The sequence below is a fragment of the Gallus gallus genome, chromosome 3 (genome assembly GCF_016699485.2).
Source record: "Gallus gallus isolate bGalGal1 chromosome 3, bGalGal1.mat.broiler.GRCg7b, whole genome shotgun sequence".
NCBI classification, from domain to species: domain Eukaryota; kingdom Metazoa; phylum Chordata; class Aves; order Galliformes; family Phasianidae; genus Gallus; species Gallus gallus.
The window spans coordinates 15324898-15347873 of NC_052534.1; the positions used below are offsets into that span (position 1 = coordinate 15324898).

The 22976-nt window shown below is 43.3% G+C and overlaps 1 long non-coding RNA gene across 1 annotated transcript; it reads left to right on the forward strand.

The window, feature by feature from the left end:
- The first annotated feature begins 1580 nt into the window (after window positions 1-1580).
- Window positions 1581-18971, forward strand: LOC107052878. Its single transcript, XR_003074626.2, has 5 exons — window positions 1581-2065; window positions 4227-4344; window positions 10524-10610; window positions 14153-14273; window positions 16466-18971. It is a non-coding gene; the product is annotated as an uncharacterized LOC107052878 (long non-coding RNA).
- Window positions 18972-22976: the final 4005 nt, after the last annotated feature.

Sequence of the window (22976 nt, forward strand, 5' to 3'; positions counted from 1 at the left end):
CCAGGCCATGGACAGCCTGAGCTGGTGGCGGGCAGCCCTACCCATGGCTGGGGGTTGGGGCTGGGTGGGCGTTAGGTCCTCTCCAACCAAAGCCATTCTATAATTCTGTACAAGTGTGGAGTAACATCATGCCAGTTACTCAGTGTCCCCATGCAGAAGGTGGAAATTAGTTGCTGGGAGGGCATAGGGGCTTTGCTGGACACTGTTCCTAAGTCCTGAGTTACTTTGTCTGAGGCCTATTCATCTAATACCTATTCTCTATCTGCCCTCTTTCTATTCAGTGTAATTACTTTTTGTGCTTGTAAGCAGCAAAGAGCTCCTTACAGAAAAGGGCTGCCTTTCCGTCCATACTGAGAAAAAGAAGAATGTAGTTCCTGTGCTGCAGTAACTTTCCAAATGCAGCCTGGGTTAGAAAATGTGCCGTGCCTGCCCAGCTGGTTGTGACATTCATTCAAGAAGCAGAATTACCTCAAAGGACTTCTAAGGGGACTGCAAGAGGGCAGCCCCAGGGAGGCACTATTGAGGCCCTATGGAGGACCTGTGTGTCCCAGAGCTTCAATTTTTTCCTTTTTTTTCCCCCAAATTGGAAATATTTGGATCTTGGCTGTGTCCAAGAGATGAGACTTTCCCAGTTTGTTACAGGAGCTTGGAGTGGTTTGGGACAGCAGGGTTCCAATGGTCCATTGGGTGCAAAGCCCAGGGCTGGAGGCTGAAATGTGACATTGGGATGAGGGATGGGAGTATGGGGAGGGGATGGGGACATTTTGAAGTGACAGTTACCCATGAATGGAATGGGGACACTTGAAAGGGATAGAGACACTCTGGTTGGATGCTAGGAGAAATTTCTTCTTAGAAAGAGTGGTGAGGCACTGGCACGGGCTGCCCAGGGAGGTGGTGGAGTCACTGTCCCTGGAGGTGTTCAGGTGGAGATGTGTCACTAAGGGACATGGATAGTGGGCATGGTGAGGGTGGGTTGGGGTTGGACTTGATGATCTTGGATGTCTCTTCCAACTTTAATCATTCTATGATTCTACAATATCAATTTGAGCATCTGTGCTCTCTTGCAGTTGTGGCCTTTACTGGCTGCCCTAGGAGACGCCTGAGCTTCACCATTGTCCCATGCCAGGCAGCTCACCACAGCCACATATGGGGCGACCCGAAAATTAAAGTTCCCTGGGGGAATATATTAGAAATCAGGCAATTTTAGAAAGCATCTATAAATGCTACCTGGAAATAAAAAAAAGTTAGCAAAAGAAGATTCTCATCTGTATTTTCAAAGACATTGCAAACTTGCCAAAGTTCTCTTTAATAATTCTGAGTACTTCACACATCACAGACTTGAGACATTGAAAGACATCCCATCCTTTTAATTATTGTGTCTCTTTCTCTCAAGGAGATGTCACTATGGAAAAAAACTATAAAAAAAGAAAGGGAAATAATGAATATCATTATGATAGGGAAAAAATAATAATAGGTAATATTCAAAAGGCAAACAAGGTTATTATGATCTGAAAGTCAGGAAAGGAATAATTTCAGCACCAATAAAGTTGTCACCATAAAAGCATTTTATAGAAAGGGCCAAGAAAGACTGCGATACAAAAGTATTCATAAAATCCAATTTGAGAAATAAATGCGTGTAGGAAGTCCAGTGTGTTCTGAATCTGTCCATCAAATTCAGATGGATTTTTAGTGTCACACGCATCTGTGTGTTTTAGATATCTGTGGGAAATAATGTAAGCATTGTTTCATACTGTCTGCTGAATGTAATTAACTTCAAATTAGAGCCCGGTGCCAAGCTGTTTGATAGTAATTAGTGAAAGGAGAGATCCTCTCAGTATTAGCAATATCCCTTGCATGAGAAATAAAAAATGAAGGTGTTTATGAAAGGTTGTCTTTCAGATTTAATAATAATGCTGACAATGATCTTGAGTATCTTGTAGCCTTTCCCACCTTCAGATTGCCTGACATTACCTTCTTAACTAATCACATTTTTATTCTGAAGTGTTTTCCTCTTCCTGCCAAGGAAAGTGGCTCTGTGTGGACAGCTGAATGACAAAAGCAGTCGGTGAGTAAAGTCACTGTTATAAATAGATGGGGAGGTCTGAAAGCTTTGCATGTGGGGTGTGTTCCAGCACTCACTAGGCTTAGGGGTAAAGACTCCAAAGACTGGATGCCAAACCAAGCCCTCACAGGATAAGCAGGGACACACTGACCCTGTGGAAATAAGCCTGTCCCCAGCCCAGACCGTGGGATGTTTGTCTCTGTGGTGTATCCAGGGGACCCTGTAAGCACAAGCAGTAAGAAGTGAGCTAAGTACGACCCAAAGATGTTTCTGCTCAGGACTTGATTCCTGGCTCTTTTTACAACCACTCAGCACTTGCAATCTAAGGCAACTTCAGGCCCTTTTGGGGGTTTTGGAGATGGCTAGGCTGTCTTGAGTGCTTTCTATTGCCTTCAACAGCCACTGGCTCTGAAACGGACAAGAAGAGGTTAAAGAGGCTTTGATCTTTCAGCTTGAAGTAGGAAGAAAAAAAAAGATATTTTAGCAAATGTAGGGTCTCTTTTTTTTTTTTTTTTTTGTCTTGCAGTGAGGGGTGTTTTTCCTTTTCCACCTACAGTGTCCTACAGCAAACTTACCTAGAAAGATTAGAGTCGCTTAAGACTTATCGCCATGTTCACATTTAACTTGCCTTGAGTCTGGAACAGCAGAGGATTGCACTCAGTGCTCTCAAGTCCAAGTCCTCCACCTATTATTTTAAGAAAGTTGTCCCTGCAGGTATTAAATAACCACAAAGTGCTGCTGCAGCAGAGCTGAAGATTTACTAATAATGCTAAACTAACATATCAGGTTTTGCAAGGCAGTGTTGGCACAGAACTCTGTTATGAACCACAAGTATCTCTTAAGCTCTCATAAAAATAAAGCTAAATACATTTCTAGTGCCAGACCTGATGCTGGCTGATGTCAGTAGACGTGGCCTGTTGATGCCAATGGAGACACAATGCTTAACAGGCTGAGAATTGGCCTCATCTTGCCATCTGTTTCTAAGAGCCTTTTCAGAGCTCCCTGTGTGCTGTAGCTGTACCTAGTAGCTATCAGGTTAAGAAGGAAAGATTTTCTAGTAACTCCCAAAAGTAGATGGAATTTTTGGTAAGTGTTGTCAAACTGAAATTCATGTGCGTTGTGCAAATGATGTTAGCACCTGGAAAGATACAAATCCATATGGATTTTCCCTGGTGTACGTTCAACTGCCATCCGTGGGAACTGTGTGTTTTTCTGGCAAGGGGAGAAAATTCAGCGTCTCTGATCTGAGGAAGAACACAACATTTCTTTGGGTTTCTTCACATCTTCCTTTACGAGTGGGTGGCTTTGCATCTACCTGGCTCTTGTCAGCGTTGTCACTCATTCAAGGAGAGAACCAGAACAGACTAGGAAAGGGATTGTGAGGTCTCCAACAGAGAGGAGTCAGAGTTGGCAGAGAAAAGTCAAAGAGAGAACACAAATTTTCCTTGTTGTAAAGATTGCAGGGTGCGGGGAGAAAAAAAAAGACCTATTGGTCTTTGAGAAGACCTCTCAGATCATCATGCCCAACCACCAACCCATTCCTACCGTGCCCATTGACCACATCCCTCAGTGCCACAACTCTGTGGCTCTTGAACACCTCCGGGGGCAGTGACTCCACCACCTCCCTGGGCAGCCTGTGCCACTGCCTGACCAAAAGATGCTACGGGTGATCCAATTAATACTGAACTGCCCAGTCTGCTGTCGGCACCACGCAGTACAGAGGAAAGAGGATGCAGCATTAAACTAATAAATAATTAGTGGTTGCAAACACAATTAATGCCAGACACTGCAGGGTTATGGAAAATATGTCTTGTCAAATAAGTGCTGTTTTTCCTCATTTGAGGGTCTGAGTGAAGCAGAAGGAAGGAATCACATGTGAAATAAGAGGTACACTGGCAGCTAATGGCCTGGCACATTTCAGAAGGATGTGGTGTTGCACAGACCTCAGGCAGAAACTTAGAGGAGGCCAGTCTGATGTGCAAGACACTTCTTAAAATTCCCACTATAGCTTTTTAAGCAAACATGAAATCCTTGCTGATAACGTTTGCCTTGCTGTCAGTGGTAACGGGAAGGTAAAGAATGAAGAAAGGAGGGATGGAATCCATAGCAATCTGGATGATTTAAGAAAGCATGTTTGTAATGCACGGAAATATTGCTCCTCCAGGAAAAAGGAACATGTGCCTTACCACCAGAAGAGACCGAGTTCTGGGAAGCCGTGAGTCAGATGAGGATGTGGTGCCAGGGTGGATCTGCAGCTGAAGAGTTCATGGGACCAGGATGTGGTTTGTGAATGTTGTATATCCTTAAATGCATGCAATTTCTGCTTTATTTGCTTTACACTGGGCACTTAGGAGTTCTTTTTCCCCTGAAGAGGCACTGGTGGCATCAGCCAGATTGCATTTCCACCACTCAGGGTAATCACAGAGAGGGAACGGCAAAGCCAGGAGGGATGTTTTATACAAAAGTGCCCTCTTTAACAGGGACACGGCTGTCTGACAAAGGTTGAACTGATCTTTTCAGCAGCAGATTTTCTGCCTTCTGCCCACCTGCCTAATTTTCATGGTATTTGAAGGAGTTAAGCATTTTTTTTTGGTGTGTCTTTCATATCATGCCAGCTTTAGTCACTGCACTGGGAACGTTTTAAGGGAAGAAAAACAGCAGTAGCTGTTGACAGACACGCAGACATTTTCTTGGGCAACCAGGGTAAAAAGCTGTCTGTGTGTTTCATAAGGCTATATTCTTGATGTACACAGTAAAATATGAGAAGGTTTTCTGGTCCGATTGATTTTTCAGCCATGTTAATGAGATCTAGGCAGTAGTATGCGAAGCAATTATAAATAATTAAGGTAATTATAAACCATGTAATTTGACAAAGTTGCAATGGTAGCATTCAAATGCTTGTCTGTTTATATTAGGATTTTAAACTAGGGTCAAGTTTTACAGGCAGGATGTCAGGGAGAGGGCAATTTGGTAATTCTCTCCATGGTTATGGATGCAGGCATCCATGACAACAAGGCAGGTTTGTCAAGTGTTTCCCAGAGTGCCCTAAGGCTCTGTCCAGACACTGGCCTTGGCAGGAGGTGCAGTTGAGCATCTACTCGTCCACTGCCTCAGGTATGCTCAACGTTCTGCCACAGCCCCTGCTTCCCAGCCACATGTCCTCTTATCTTCTGTCTGAAAGCAACACGTCTATGCATGCCAAGAGCTGTGTGTCAGAGCTCCTCTGAAACAGATACCTGTGCAGATTCATCTCAGTCATATGACTGGGAATTGTTTAAACGAAGACCAAAAAGGCATTTTTATGCTGCCTGCTGCAGCCAAATATTTTATAGCTTTGCTTAGGGCTTTCAGCCACTGCCTGAACTGTGGATGGGGAGATGGAGAGGTGCTGGTGAAGAAAATTTCAATTTCCATTCAAGTTGTTTTTTCTTGATGCCGACAGTTGTCCATACGCTTTCCAGTGGTCATGCTGTTGTCACAGCTGTATTCATTTGCTCAGCAGAGCTTTGGGGATAGTTGGAAGTTTCTGAAGTTACCTTTCTGCTTTCCGAGGAACGGAAACACTGAGAAAAAGAGGAACCTTTAAAGAAAGAATATGAAAAAAGAAGCCCTTCCTTCTCTGCTTAGAATCATAGAATCATAGAATTGTTTGAGTGGGAAGGGACCTTTAAAGGCCACCTAGTCCAACGCCCCTGCAATGAACAAGGACACCTACAGCTCCATCAGGTGCTCAGAGCACCGTCCAGCTTGACCTTGAGTGTCTCCAGGTGCACCCACCACCTCTCTGGACAAACTGGGCCAATGCCTCACCACGCTGATTGTAAACATTTTCCTTATATACAGTCCAAATCTCCTCTCTTTTAGTTTGAAATCATTTTCCCTTGTCCTATCACAACAGACTCTGCTAGACAGTCTGTTCCCTTCCTTCTTATAGCTTGCCTGATTTCTTAACAGTGGCATTTAGCCCAGCATGCTTCTAAACTGGCACTTTTCATAGCCCCATTCTTGCTCGGCCATTTTGGAGGCAGGAAGCAAAGCCTGTGGCTATCTGGGATCTTCCACATCCTCAAACTTCTTCATCTATCCCACAGTTTTTTACCCAGCAAAGCACTGTGGCAGAAGTCTTGTTCTTTTGTCTCCCTTCATGCTCTCCCTGTGAGATGTTAGGAAGTGCTGAGCTCTTCTCATGCCTGCCCAACTCCTGGGACATTGCTCATGTTGCAGTAGAGCTGCACAGCTTGGACAGATGCTTACTCTCTTCCCTATGCTCTACACCATCACCTTTTCTCTATCTGAAAACAGCTAGTAATAAGTTCTCGGGTCTACCACTCCAGTTAATTTGTGCCTCTTTTTGCTGCCCTGAGATACTCTCAAGCCAAGTGGAATGGGATTGAGTTGGCAAGAAGACACACAGAAACGCAGGCCTCCATATACTTTCCTTGGCTATTGCATACTTCAACACCTCTTATTCTGCTATGGAACACAAGAGAGATCAGCACTGAAATGAAACGTCCACCAGGACAGACAACTGTCTGTACAGAGCCTGTCTCCATATTAAGGCTAGCCTACTTCTCCCGATGAACCACGCTGTGCTTTAGCCCGACCTGCAAGCCACCTGCAGATGTATCCCATGTGGCATCTGGAAGTGACGGTGTGGAAATCCACACAGACAGATGTTAGTACAGATGTGTTAACATATCTGTCAAAACACGATGCATCTGATCTAAACCAACCTCCTAGGTCTCTCCATGCTCAAGAGAAATTGGTGTGACTAAGAAGTGGTTTAGATTAGTCTTAGATATATTTATCTTTCTTTTTTTCTTTGAGTATGAAGGATCTTTCCTCACCTCACTATAAGAGGCCTTGCAAATTTTACCCTGGATGATGCTTGCTGTGAAGGATAGGAGTGTGAGGGGGATAACCACCTCCTAACTTACCACAAGATGGGAATTTCTGCACCAGACCCCACTTTACTCCCAGAGTTGCAGACTACAGCACTGCCTCTACCTCCATCCCAAGAAGAGAAAGAATAATCTTTCTAGCTGCTCTTTCCCTGGATGCTGAGGCACTTTCAGGTTGTTGAGTCTATCTTAATTGCAGCTGGTTTGGATGTTTTCATGTAACTACAATAAGTACATCAGCCCTAGAGCAGTGGTGGGCCTAAATGAGAGAACACAGGCAACTGTTTCCATCTGGGCACTCAGACCATGAATCAGAGTGCTGAGGATTAACCAGGAAAGGCATTGCTGTTTTATTCCCATCACAGCGACAGCAGTGCAGATATACAGCTCCCTAGCTGAGAAAAATACGTGGAAAACTACTGCTAGACCAGATCTCAACAGCAACCTCATTCCCTTCAGCACCAAAACCTGCTACCTAATTCCATTGCACGAGATAGTCGTGCAGAAGTTGTGGAGCATCCATGCTCCAGAAAACTGTTGGCAGCTTTTTCTTATCGTGCAATCTCCTGTGAGAGCGGACAGGCAGGTGGCAGCCTGGGGTCACTGCCCCAAAGTGGTTGGTGGTGTTGAAGAATACCTAACAAAGACGCAGAGGAAGAGCCTCAGTTAAGGAGACAAAACCAGAGCTATCAGAGGATGCAGCCTTTCAGTGTGGAGCCCCAGCTAAGTTGGCTCGGTCTGAAAATTGTCTCAGCATCTGTTTCCACCAGCGGGCTAGCTGTGAAGGGCACTGCTTTGTCAGCTGCCACCACTGTTTCACTCTTCTCTTTGCCTTAAGTGAAAGCTGAATGTGGCAGGCGGCTCAGGGAAGGAAAAAGAGCCTGGTTTATTTATTCCATGCTTGCCAGCCCCATGGCTGAAGGCCCTCCCTAAGCAACAAGATTAGCAGTTTCAGGTCACTGCGACCGTCACAAGCATCTGCTCTGACTAATAGCATAATGGTACAGCCATTTTAGCTCTGGGTTTGCTCGGGGCTCCAATACTTTTTGTATTCAGTCTGTTACTAGTCATATCATTTGCAGCATCTGTCAGAGGAAATGATGCTGAGACATTCACCCAACCAGCCTGCGGGTTGGAGCAGGCCAGATCTGCCACTGTTCTACAGGGTCTGTAGTCCTCATGCACCCCTCTAGTAGTCTGGGGTCAGTGTGTACCCAAGGGTGGACTGACGAGGACAGCAGAGACATAGAGAGAAATGAAACATGAGTCTTGCTACTGGCCCTTGCCTGCCCTGTTCACTGTTCCTCCTTGTTCTGCTGTATCTCATTTCAGCTCCACATGTTCCCTGGGGCTCCATGGTTCCACATATTTGGTGGACAACTTCTACTCTAGCATTTCACACTCCAAAAAGGTGTGAAAATGCCTTCCTATAGCAGGAGAGATACACCAACAACCAGCACTGGCTGAAAAGCTGCAGGTCCATCCACTTCTTCTGGTCTCGCATCACACCCTTTGCTACAGCACGGTCAGGAGTAGAGTACACCCCACAGAACAACAGTGTTCATGTCCTGCATGGCACACCGTACCAGCCTTAAATAAGTGATCTGAGACCATAGGCTTTCTCAGCCTATTTGTACATATTATTCTTGCAATACAATAATTGGCCTTTGCACAAGGCCAAACCAAGCTCTTTTTTTCTTCTCAATTTCTATCTCAAAGTAGATTGACTTGGGGGTACTAGAAGACATGAAGTTCAAGTGGTGTTTTTCCTATGTGTGAGGAATACAATGTCTCTCCCACTTGCCTTCTTTCTCAGATGAACTTGTCAGCATCCAGTTCTGGTTTCAGTGCTGCTGCAGCCTCTCTTTCAGCAAACACATCTCTGGGACCTTGCCCTGTGTAGTTTCCTACTTGAACAAGCTTGATAACTTCAGAGACATCCACTACTCTGTCACATGGGGTGTAAGCTGGTGGTGGCAATTGGGAGCAACTGAATAATTTTATTTCATCAGGAGAGTAGTTTTACCAGACAGCCAACAGAGATTTCTTTGAGAAACCTGATCTGTGAGAAGACGTGAAAATCAAGCCCTTTAAAACACCTCAAACATAAATCCAAAGGCTATTATCTGGATCATAAAGCACTCCAAAAATCTTAGCCATGGACCTTCTCTGTAGGACCTCCTGCAGGAGCTAGGGCAGCCTTTGGCATCCTTCAAAGAGCAAAAGAGTACAAAGAGGATAATTTCAAACATCAGACTCCTGCATGGCTGATTTCTCTACTGGTGGCTGTGAGAAATACTTGCTAAATTAATAGACCACATACCTTCTTGTCATGTAAGTTGAGACTAGCTTATTAATTATGGTTCCATTCATTCTCTGCATGACTCTTGCTGGTCACTAGATGTCACTAATAACGAATGAGAAAGAGAAAACAAGTGGAACTTAGGGAGGAAATTTGCTCCTGAAAACAGTCCCTGGGAGTGTCTTTGTCCAGCCTTATGTCAGCAAAAGAGTGGCACTTTAGCACATGCATAGCTTAAAGCAAAGCTTTAACTGGAGTTAAAAAGCTGTCTCAGTATTTAGTGGCATCAAATGCACTCAAATGCTTCAGTGAATTGGGAGTTCAGGCCAGAATGTGTTTCTAAAGGAGAAGTACTATTGCTTGTCCACTTCTGTAAACAGGAGTGTTTGTGTCAAGAGCAAAGAGCAGTGAAGGTCTTAGCTCTGATGTTTCAAGCCTTTGCTGCCTGCCCTGGACACCCTTGACATAATACCTACCTGGAGCCAGGGAGTTCTTTGGAGCACTCAGAACCAGGCATGTATGACCATGCTTTTCTGTCTTTCAGGACACTAAACTGAACAGTCCGAGGTAACTGTCACTGCAAGAATCCCCCCAAAGTATCAAGATGTCAACATCATTAATCAATTTCTTTCCAGTACATGGAAAACTTTATTTTCCTATTTCCCACCACTGGATAGAAAGTAGTAGACTTGCCCAGGTCAACATATAATGCTTATCAGCAGCTAAAAATAGTCATTCCATCAAGGTCTGATTGGGAGCTCCTGCTGGTAAAGGAACAGAACCCTGTCTATGTTCCCAAGGAGACCAGGGTAGTGCTATGTCATATGGGGTCTCCTGCAGAGCAGGGAGTTATCATGTGTGTGAGACTTTGGCACTAATTTACTTGGACATGGGTCAGCATTGAGTAGACCTTTGATTGCACTTCTTTGTCATACGTAAAATGTCTTCAAGACACTTTGCAATGTGTTTTCTGGCACTGTGCCCGTGACTTCTGGAGGAGCAGCCAGCAGACATCACATACATCAAGGACTTTGGGGGACTTACTGCTTCTTAGCATAAGTTCGTGCCTCCATGCCGATTTAATCCAATAAATACAACTACCACCATGCCATTAGTCTGATGAACAGTTACAGCCAAAGCCTTAGTTGCATTTAGCCTGGGAGTGAATCCATTAAGAAATGAAGGACATACAGCCCCCGTAATCTGTGTGTCAACTGCATTCTACTCTGTTGTTTAGGACATTTTCTTTCTGCCCTAGGCTGACTCTTCACTGGAAATGGGGGTGTATAATGCCAGACAGACAATACAGGAGCCAACTGTTCTTGGGACATAGTCAAGAATGACCGTAAGTTTCATGCATAGGTTTTTACAGATTTTCATGAGCACATCCTCAGGTCTGCTCAGTTCCAGCAGATTGGCTCAGTCTTATGTGCCCATTTGTTGTGATTGCTTTATGGGGATGTATGATAGTCTGCACAAAACCATCCTTCACCTCCACATGCTCAGCAAAAGATTGGAGAGGCTTATAGCAAGAGAGCAGAAGAAGAGACTCCCCTACTCCAGTGCTTTAAGGGGAGCAAGATGAACTCAAGCTATACTCTATGCATGAAGTAGAGACAATAGCTTCATCTAACTACAACAACAACAACAAAAGATGACATGAGGTTGAAAGACAAAGCTGAGACTTTGAATGTGTAGACCTGAATACACTGGTTTTCTGACAGTCTTTCTTGCAGTAGCTCTGCTACATCTAATTACTGGTAATGCAACTTGCACAGCCTTAGACAGGACAATCAGCTGTATTCTTGTCCCTTTTCATTTTCCATCTAGTTTTCTTGGTTTCTTTGTTTCTTGGTAGAATTACTTGCTAGATATCAGAATTTCTAGCTAGTGATAAAAACCCAATATTTCAGAAGTCTTTTTTGTTTAAAATCAAATTTCAACCTAACATGCTCTTCTCTTTCCCTCCTCCAGAAATGTCTAATCAGAATAATCAAATTGGCTGGTTTTGCCTAGAGAAAATCATTTTGTTTCAACAATACCTAAAATCTCCATTTCCATAAGGTACACACATTTTACTTCTATAATAGCAAAGCATTATACTGGCAAATATTAAACACATCGCTGAAATATAATATTAAAATTAATATTTGATATTGTCCTAAAAGTTCACGTGAAATTAATAGAAATAGATGAGTTGAAAGAGAAATTTATTTACTTTACCTCAGCAGGATGAGATATTTTGGTACTATCAAGAGAAACTTAGCAAGAGCTTTATTCAGCACTTTGTTCTAGTCTGTAATTTTATCAGGGCTTGCACGTTTTTGAGAAAATCAAAGGCAAATGATCTATTCTGAAGTAAAGCTGTTCTGCTGGAAAAGCTCCAAGCAATCTTTTTTTCTAAAACCTTTCTCAAAACTACCTCATCCCATGCCCTCAGCCCTCTCCACTCTCTGCTGTAGGGCACATTTTCACTCCATGAAACACCCAGCCTTAATCTGGGTCTATAGTTGAGGCCTTTGGCCACCAGTCAGTCCTGGCCCTCTGACATTTCTTCCAACCTTGCCTTTCATCCACATGGCAGAGGTCGGTCCTCTGTCTTGTCTGCTGCTGTCTCAGAGCAGAGGCAGTGCATTTGGTTTCTGCTGGGTGACCATCATGGTCTGTGCCCAGGCCCATCGTTACCCTATGGGGAGACTTCAAATTCATGCCACCAGACCCCTCGCTGCATGGCGGCTGCAGAGAGAGGGTGGGAGAGAGGCCTTGAGGGAAGCAGCAGCCAGTGGGGGGGTGATGGCTTCCACCAGTGCTGGCTTTCCACCCAGCTAAGGTTCTTGTGTGGTCTTACATCATCATGCAGCTCAGGACATCTACACCCAATGGGCAGTCACAAGAAGTCAGGGATCACAGGCAGTGCACAGAGCAGTGACAGGACAGATGTCCTAGCTCCAGCCCACTGCAGAGTGTCCCTCTTTGCTAGGCTGAAGTGTTATTCCTTCTGCAGCACTTTAGGCAGACATTTATACATCCTCTTCTGGTCCCTGTATCAGAACATTGCAAAGTGGGATACATTTACGTTCACTCTCTTCCTCTGTGTGAGAATTGCTACAACTTCCAACAAGCAGAGGGATATTGAACTTCAGTAATTATGAAGCTATTCAAGCAAAAACCCATGACTCCAAAACATACAAAGATACTCACTAGGCTTCTCAATAATCCATGGACCAGCAAGGGGCTGACAAGCAATGCATCATTCTTCCTACCCGGGATGAATTGATTCTGTCACCAGCAAACTAAATGCAATCAGAATCTTGACTTGAATCATAAATCGTATTTAAGCCACAGTTAGCAGTAAAGTGAAGTGAAGCAGATAAAAAAAGAAAAAAAGTAAGGGGAAGAGATGGTACAGCAAATAATCTTCAATAAAGAAGGAAAATTTAAATATTTTATTTTAATATGAGGAATACTTTCTAGTTTTTAGAACCGCATGCAGTTGGGAAGCAGAGAGCTGTAGCATGTTAATAAGATATATCTTATCATCCTGTATTTTTCCAATACAATCTGAGTGCCTGACAAATGATTATCATGGTGTTTAGGTCCTGGGGCTGGTTAGGCCTGGTTTGCTGAGAAAAAGTCTTGCTTTCTCGGCTGACCAGTCTGCTGGGTGCACAGACATTGAGATGAAAGTCCTTGCAAAAAAACTTAACATGGAAAATGTACAGAGTGATGAAGCTGCTCTGTGGGGAGGGACAGACCACACTTAGCCAGGAGTTCATCTTGCTGGGCTCTCTTCTCCTGAGAACTGGATCTGAAAACAATTACCGAGGGAGATTAGAGAGATGGACACACCTTGGTGTACTGAAAGACTGTCAGGAATTCCTCTGCTGGGAACTGGAGCAGAACAATGGGAAAGATGGACTGGTTTACTTTTTAGTAAAACTATCCTTTATTGGAGAAGCATCCCACGGACAAAGGACCTATAGCATGAAGCCATCTTCTCATTTTGGTGGTGTACAATCTGTCAGGGACCAACAGTACCCTGATCTGCAGGCAGGCAACCACTTCACCTGACTGGAGATTCAGCCGGTCCCCTAGAGATCGCTAGCACAAAAATCTGGATGATGAAAATCAGCAAATCGTGTCAATTAAAAGAAATCGAGCATCTGACCTAACAACTATCATATAACAATATTTGTTTTAGTTTAATGTGTTATATCCATACCTTGGAAGCACGCAGGAGGGCTGAGACTTTCTGCTGCTGATCAGGCATTTTGATTTTATCATCAACTATTGAAAGGCTCTTGAATCACTCGATTTGTGCCCATTTCAATCATTTTCCAATCTAACCCTACTCTCAGCAAAGTCAATGATGAAATCACACAAGTTTGGTTCTACCCAAGATGAATTAATCTCCCTGTGGTAAGTATTTTAAGATTCATACCGAACGAACTCTTTCACTGCCGAAGACCTGTACTTCATAAATATACCAGACATCAAGAGTGAGGGAAATGCAAGCAGTCTTCTTCAACTAAACTTTACAGGGCAAAACAAGGAGTACAAATATTGCCTTATTCCTCAAGTGAGTTAGGAAAACTGATTAAAAAGTTTGTGACAGAACATATTTCTGCTAGAAAATGCTATTTCATCAAAACAGGCTACATCTGAATGCATTAATTTCAAAGGAAGATTGTTTTTCAAACACGGCTGGAACAAAAAAAATTCCTTTCTGAACCTTTTATCTCTGAGACCTCCTGCAGCATTGCTTCAGGCCCACAAAGCTGAAGATGGTGCTTATTTTGAAAGGAAGGAGGAAGGGACTCATAAACCTGACAATCTAGCTACAGTGCCCAGAATGACACTGTCATGCATTTATTCCTCACACAACAGGTCCTTAATGAAGACTAATTGGAGGAGTAAAAGCAACCAACCTGCATTCATCGAAAGCAAGTCATACCAGAACAAAGTGATGACACTTCTTTGCCTGGGTAACCCACTTGAAGGAGATGAGGTAAGCAGTAGCAATGGCTGATTCTAATAAAATGGTATATTAATGACAGCAGTGACTAAGTGATGTGACCCAGACAAAGTTATAGAGGCTGGGGCTGTATGAGGGGACAGGATTTGGTCAGGCGTGCCTGAATGAATCATATGATGCTCCTAAAGGTGCACTGGGTATGATACACAGGGCAGAAGAGAATTCAGCAGGATACAGATATGACAGTGAAACGTTGGTGTTGGGATGCATAGGATGAACTGCTGGATGTGGGGGGCACTTCAACAGAAATGGCAGAGCTGATTCACAGAAATGCAAACAAACAGAAGTGCACCCTGTTGGCCAGGTCATCATGGGTCTGTAAAGGCCTTGGCTCAACTGTTGTGCCCCATTTTGAAGCTGTGCTTCAAGTACTGTGTTGAAGTACTGAAAAAGAAACCAGAGCAAAAGAGCAAGAAAGAGGGGACATCTGCAATATGCAGCATGTGAGGAGAGAACTGCTTATTCCAGGAAAGAAGAGATTGAGCAGAGATTTTCAATGTTTTTTTTAGTAGATCTGAGATGGTAGTAAAGAGAAATGAGGCTGGTTACTCTCTGCTAGGAGGAGAGAAACAGAAAAACCAGCTGAAGATTCTCAAGCACTTCTTGTGCTTTCTAGCAGCCTAACCAATCAATCTCAAAGAGGTGTTTTGATTCCACCAAAGCAAAATATCTCTATCGACCTGCAGTGATGTATTTCTGGTTTTGTTGTGGAACTCAGCTTCTGAGGAAAGATGTGCTTATTGCATGAAGCAGTACAACAACCTCGAAGAGAAAGCTCCCAGACTGGTTGGACTTTTCTTGAAGTCAGATGCAAATACATCTCATACTGAGTAACACTGATGTGTACTTTAATTCACCCCTGATGTTTGAGAAAGGAAACTATTTGAATTAGCACAGTCTTGTTCTTCACTGCCCAATATAACACCAATTAGTTTTCATTTAGAATATTTATTCCAGATTTCATGGCATGACTTTGTGGAAACAGGGCTTTTAGCTCATCTCTGTGAGCCACAGATCAACTACAAGCTGGACCAGCTGGAATTTCCCACAGTCTAAGGCAAATTTATCAAAATATGTAACTGTGAAAGACAGTTTTTCCACAGTAAAATTACATCAATTCCAGGTATTCAGAAATATGTCAGATTCTTCTTTCTGGTAGAGTTTCCTTTAAGATGTACCTCTAATGTATTGTCCACATGTTCAGTTTTCCCCCAGATTACTTTCTCTTTTGGAAATGCTCAGTGAATAAAAAAATCAGCATGTTGTCTCCGACACCTCCCACCCGTCACCTAACTAACATGTTGTACCTAGTGACATTTTAGGTAGAGCCTGCAAGTCCTGTGCATGTGGCAAGCAGAAGTAAAGGAGTTAATAAAATGAGAAAGAAATCAAAGTAGGAAAAGACAATTCTTTTTTCACAGGTGATGGTGGCTTACTTTGAAGTTCAGCAGCTCCAGTAGCCTTCATCAAAGCCAAGACAAGACTGTTCTTTCAGCCTTGTACTTCTTTCTCCATTCTGAGATCAGTGTACCTTCTGTGTTTTTACCATAACAAGTTATTGGAAGAAGACCAAGTGTTTAATGACCCAAGCAGAGGGCTTGGCCAACTCTGAGTTCAATAACAAGTAAAAGGAGAGTTATTTATCGCATTTTAACTGGTTCAGCAGCATTTTACTCACTACATCAGATGCAATGGGATCCAGTTTTCCTTCTGAAATGTGTCGATTTACTTTTGTTTATGTGATTGAAAATATACTTCCCCTCAGAAACCGTAATGACGTAATTACTTCAAAGTTAACAATTAGAAAGTTTATCTTCAAATTCTAAGCCTTATTGCTGGAAAAAAAGAAAGCTATGGTGGACATATTAGCCACCATTTTTTTTTTTTCAGCTAAAATTAGTATTTCCCTCCAAGTAAAAACATTGTATTTTTTTTTTCCAGACACTATGTGTAACATACAGCCATGTGAATTAATAAAGAACAACCTCCCTCCAACTTAGCTTTTCCACCTGAATCTGATAGTGAAATTTATTCTTCTTTGATATCCTCAGTTAAAGTAAGTTAAGAACCGAGAGTGTGATTTTAATTATTGTTTAGACTGTGTGTATTTTCTTTGTGCAATAAAAGTGGCAAAGTGCATGACAGTTTTTCATCTTCATCTCTAGGGCCGTGCCAGTGTGCTGAGAACAGAGATGGGAAATGAATCAACATGCGACAAAGCTTGCTGGAACCAGCAAGGATCTTCCCATGGGTGTCAGCAAGCTTTCATTCAGCTCCTTTCATAGCAGATTTTCTGAAAGAGCTGAGCTCCCCTACAGGGGCCAGATTTGCAAAAGAGCAGAGCAGGTGGGAGGCTTCCGGGGAAAATCTGTTGATAAATGCCAAGCAGAAGCAGCAGGGATCTGAGCTTGCTGGAGGAGCTGAGGAGATTTCCTGAAGCATGCTTTCAGAGATCGGTTCCCACCTACTTTCCCACCAAGCAAGCTGCCAAGATGTAATGGCCACTGAGAGCTGCTCTGCAGGCTTGTTTGGGAGAATGTGTCCAGCAGAGATTTGTCTACCCTCAGCTCTGCTAATACACTCCAGTGCCAGATCACTTTATTAATTATTCCAGCTCTAAACCACACCAGGTCTGCAGTCACCTTCTGGCTCTACTTACTGCACCAAAGACACTCCATGCAAGCAGAATTTCCTCAGCACTTCCTTCAGGCTTAAGAGAAGCATTCTGCAAGCCTGGATGTGATAAACTCTGGCACTACACCGCATGGAGTTGAAGCCAGATTCAAGCTTGGCAGGAATCCGCTTATCACTATGGGGCATGTGAACTACAGAGTCATTAAGGTTGGAAAAGACCACTAAGATCATCTAATCCAGCTGTCAACCCATCGCCACCATGCCCACGTGTAACTTAACTGTGCAGCCATGGAGTCACTGCTGCTATTCAGGCTCGAAGCCCCAGTTGAACTGGTTCCTTCCATGGTGGAGTGCATATGATTTAGAGGAGCTCACCTGCCTTTGCACAGCTCTCCCAGGAGAAGAAATAAGAGATTTAGCTAGCTCTGCCCTGCTTGCAGAAATGAGGTTTGCACCACATTTCTCTGCTGTGAGTACAAGAGCTCATGTGCCTGCTTTGTGGAGAAATGCACTTCTGTGCTTTGGATGCACTATTTTCCTTGACCTCTGGACTGGAAACCATTTGTGTGGGTGGGAGTCCAGCCCAACTCTGTAATTAGGAAAGCTATTAATAATTAGAGAACTTGTTATCTACCAGAGGATGGAGAACTACACATGCTATCGCAAAAATAAATAAATAAATAAATGATCACCTCCTGTGGAAAGAGCTGTGGTTTGCACAATGTTTTGAGAAACGTGTAGCTGATCTGTCATAAATCATGGATTTCTTTGTTTGCTACACCATCTTGGATCAGTCCTGGCCAGCAATAGGACAGAGCTGACATTCTTCTGAAGAAATAGTGGGATCATCTCCGTGTACCAGAAGGAAAACCATACAAATTACAGTTTAGATTCTCTTTATTTCCCTACTAGCTACCAGAACATCAAGGAAACGCAACGTCTCAGACTTTTCAAACGTGATATCTAGGAGCACATTTTTTTTTTTTTTTTAAGAAAAAAAGGAAAAAATCCAGGACTGACACCAGAAACTGAAAATTTCAGGGAGACAAAAACAACGACAAAAAAATCCGTGAAGAGCTGTGAGGTTCATAATCACAAGGAGCAATAATCGCAAGAGATAGCGATAATGGCAACGCTGCTGCCAGAGCCAGCAGGGCAGCAGAGGCTCAGCAGGCAGGGCTTGCCCTGGTGCCCTTCACCGGTCTTTTTTACTGGCTCATTAAGTAGAACCGTTGCAAAAAGAAGAGAGTCAAAATTGGTTTCCCCTCAGAAAGTCAGTTTAACAGAATTATCCACCCACAAATAAGTGTCAAAACAAATCTTTCCACCTTGCCCAGCTTGCTCCGATAATGTCAAGTCAGTGCATCTCAGTCCTCCTGATAATTTGTTCCAGTGACATAAAATGCTGCTTCACAACTTTGTTTCATTCCATTTTAGCTTTATTACAGACAAATTAACATTCATTTTCGTTTTAATGGACCTTACCATTTGCAGCATTAATATTTTGGATTCAGTATTTTTAAAGCCAAGTGTGCTCTGACTCTTTTGCTGTTTGCTGTTTCAGCATTGCTGGAAGTAAATGTCAATCAACATTATTGCAAATGGCATGTTTGTCCAGCACTAAGATGGGCTGAAAATTTCAGAAAGAGAGCTTTTTATTAAAATCTCAGCTTTTTTTTAACTATCTGTTCTATTTTTGTATAAAACCAGAGTTTGGAATTTCCAGAACCTGCAGTGTGGTGAAAGATCTATTTTTTCCTACCATTCATTTTCAAATGCAGACAGATGCTAATGACTTTACTTTCAAAGGTCTTCAATTAATTACCATGTTGATACTCATTTAACAAGATTTTCTGGCCCGCACCTGTTCCCCTGTACAAGACTTTGCCTTCCCACCATCATCCTGATCCCCTCTCTCAGGCTCTCTGCTTGTCACTGCTACATAAATTACTTTCCACTTTCAGAGTGAAAGGGCAAACAGTGCTATCATGATAAGAAACCCAAGAACAAGGAGTTGCTTTTGGGGCTTGCAGGGTGCTTTTAGGGCTAGGTAGGGGCTAGCACGAGGAGGATTTACCTCTGTGGGGATTTACCAGAATATGAGATCAAGGTGCCATCTCCCTAATTACAGAGTGCTAATTACAGAGACATGGTTCCTTCAGCTGCTTCAAACTGATGAGAGCGCTCCACCCCCTCCTCACCAGCTGCCTAGACCCACCCCCTATTTTTACAGGTCCTCTGCTCAGCTAGGAAGTGGTACACCCCATTGTACCCAGTGTTCTGGGAGTAGGCAGTACAAGGGCTGCTGGCTCAGTGAATCGTTCAGGTGAGAGCATCCTTGTTTTTTCTATTCTTTCTTCCTAAGACCTTCCTTCCTGCGCTGGGTCACCTGCTAGGCCTTGCAGGAAAGGTTCACTGTAACTCAGACTTCAGTTGTAAAGCTTTTGTTAATCACCAATTAAAGGAGATGTCAGACAGCGACTCCAGAAGGAAAACTGTAATTTTACCTTTAGCTTTCTTAGGGCTCCGCATTGGAAAGCATCTCCTGTCCTTGTGGACTACTTGAAAGACTACTTGAAAGAGAGAATTTCAGGCTTTCTTAATTTGTAGCCATTAAAAGTCTCCCAGAGGACCTTCAGTTCCATGTATGTATCATTTAAACATCTTGAAACGAGGCCAGACTCTTCTGCTTACTTTTCATGTGCCTTCGTGAATCTCCCACAGCAGTAAGGGCTGCACTACCCTTCTTAGGTATCTCTATAAATGACCTCACTGGGGAAATTTCTCCATAAAATGAGGTCTGCCGAGGCACAGCCCCTCATACAGCACTAAGAAGAGGTCCATTTCTCAAAACTGATGCTCTTGGGAAGCAGGGGAAGTCAATGCTTGTATTTCAGATGGGCTGAAACACCTACTTCTGATAAGTACGTGTGGGAAATATTAGATATCAATGTAGATGCTCTCCAGCAAGCAGCAATGTGGCCCTAATTAGCTAGATTTAACTCTGTAGAAAATGAAGAGGTTTATCTTCCCTGCCCAGTGCTTACTGCACCACTAGCTGTGATAAGTTGCCTACTTTTTAAAGACTGTAGCAAATTAACTTCTTTATGTGTGCTCCTCATGTAAAATGCCTGTGCTGACGGCAGTGAGCTGCTTCTCTCTCCTGAGAGCATTTCCTCTGCTCCTGCTAAGGGCTGGGTACGGAGCTACAAACAAATGGGCTATTTTTGCACTTTCTCTACACAAAGAAAATAGCTCCGAGCTTGAACAGAAGCTCTCAGAAGGCAAAACTGCCTTTTGCCAGACCAAATCCCAGAGGCGTGTGTTGAAAAACAAACTTTGAGTGATCTGTACGCTTGGTCAGCACATCTGACTTCATCTTCCACCCGCAGCTCCCTCCTGGCTGGGCAAGCTTGGGGGAACCATTTCTCTTGCTTTGCTGGCTTTCTGATGAGAGATATAGGGATAAATTCTGCAGTCTTTATCCTGGTGTGAGACATGAGGTGAGGAAGGGAGGTATGGGCACTACCTCCTTTCAGGAGCTGCAGAAAAAAAGAGAGAAGTAGAGCCAGTAGCTTACATCAAAATGTGCCTGTGAGACTCTCAGCATGGTGGGGACAGCTTTGGAAGTGAATTGATTGCTGATTTGCTCCAGGCTATACTGCAGATATTGTAAAATGATTGTCTTGCTCTGCTCTGTGCTGCCTCACTTCCAGCACCGGGTGCGGTTTTGGACATAACAGTACAAAAAGATTGTAAAACTGTTAGAGAGTGTCCAAAGGAGGGATGCAAAGATGGAAAAGGGTCTGCAGGACAAGGTGTGTGAGGAGCGCCGAGGCCCCTGGGTTTGCTCAGCACAGAGCAGAGGAGCTGAGGGAAGGCCTCATGGCGGCTGCAGCTCCTCACAGGGAGCGGAGGGCTGCGCTGAGCTCTGCTCTGTGTGACAGTGACAGGGCCTGAGGGAACGGCATGGAGCTGTGTCAGGGGAGGACGATTTACCAGAATTTGAGACTGAGATGCCAGACAGGGTCTGCACCAGAGGACTGTGGGCATGGCCCCAGTACTGGAGCTCAGGGAACACTGGGACAACACTCTCAGACGTCAGGTTTGGTGATGCTGTGCAGAGCTGGGCTCAGTGATCCTTGTGGGTCTCTTGCAACTCGAGATATTGCATGATTCTAAATTACAGTGAAAGCCCCAGGGTTTCAAGACACTGTATGTTCTTCCTGATGAGTGCTGTTGAGTTCCTCTCAGACCAAGTCAATGTTTGTCTTACACAAATGTTCTCTGCAGAGGTTAATTCAGAGTGCAGCTGACTTGGTAATGCTGTTTTTGCTCCAGTGCTTTGGTAAGACTTTTCTGAAGGTAAAATTTTAGATTAGTGAATATTTGAATATGTAAATTGGGAGATTTTAATCGAGAAACAATTTTCTCTTGCATTCACATAAATAAGTTTTCCCATATGGGTTTGTATTCGTAGACCAATGTATTTCCCCCTGGAAGAATCCAATACTGGGTTTATGAGGCATGTCGTTTTGCTAAGCAAGCTAATTTTTCTTAGTATTTAAACTTAATTTTTTATGTAAATATCTACTTACAGTTTTCTGCCTTCTCTGTGTATTTATTTTAAGAAATATCAAATGATCAAGCTTGTGACGTTCCTTACACTCATAATGAGCAGCACGCTCTGAACTAAAAGCAAATGAGCTGCCAGAGGGGCTTTATAAAATAAATAAATAAAACAGCAAGTTTGTCCAAAAAATAAGAACTTTGGAAGAAAACAACCTATTTATGAATTGAATTTAGCAGAAAATGTAGGAAAACATGTAGGGTTGTGGAAGCATGTTAATTCAATAGTATCATTTCAGCTGTGTCAAATGCTGATCGTTTCTGAATTGCATTTGTGGCTTAGAACTGTCTGCGAGGAAAGAGAGCAGAAAAGAAGTAAGTTGGGTTGAAAAGCTGTTAAGTAAGCCCAAAGTCAAAGCTGTCATGCCAGGGCTGTTTTCCTGCATGGTGCTGAGGGGAGGGAAGCCTGATGGTGACAGCACACAGAGCTCTGTCAAGGGCTGTCCTCCGTGTTCCCAGCGTGGGAAAGCATGGGGTGATGCTTTCTCTGGAAAGCATCCATTTCAGGGAAGAAACCTCTAGGGCTGCTGGCAAATTACCCTAGCTGAGGCCCAATCCATGCAAGGGTTTCTCTGCACAGACATAGCCCTTGGATTTGTGGCCAGTCATTGATTTCTCAGCTTCTGACTTTGTTTTATTCTCTTTCAGATTTTTCAGATCTTGGTTGCACTTGAATATGTATTCCAGGTAAGGCACATAAAGCTGTGCTGACAGCAGGATATGCACAGATTTAGAGGTGTGAGCTCCATTAACACTAATAACATTAATTACATTGCAAAACAAATTCCCCTTGAAAACATATCCCGTGGGGTCTGAAGCAAATATGTATTTGTTCAAGCCTGACTAACTGTTCTCAAAACCAGCTGTCAAGGAAACTGTTCTGTGAGTGGAAGCTGAGGAAGTTGCTGCTACTCCTGTGGAAGAACTGCCTTCCAAAGAGAAGCAAAGGGGCAGAAACAGCTCACAGCATTGACATCAGCAAGAGTACTAGAAAGAAATCAGAAACATATCTGCTTTTGTATGATCAAATAGGAATTTCAGCATAAGGTTGGGTGATTAAGGAGTATGAGTCTCCAGGACATCAGCTGAAAATCAGTGTAGAGTATGAAATAATAATGTCTAGAATTGCTGGACAGGATTGAATAACTGCTTACAACCTTTCTGCTTCTGGGAAAGCTCAAGGTCCTCTAGGAAACAACAACCTGTGGAAAACAAAATGACTTCCCGACTTCTATCAACAGAGAGCCACCCTAAAACTGGGAGAATGTGGATTTCTAATCTTTCCCCAAAGCTCCTACCTAAATCTTAACTGTTGCAAATCAACTCCTTCTCCTCAGACATAAAAGCAGACAATCTGGACTTATATCCTATTACATTTAATTAATAATATCATTATTAGTGGCTTGTTTTACT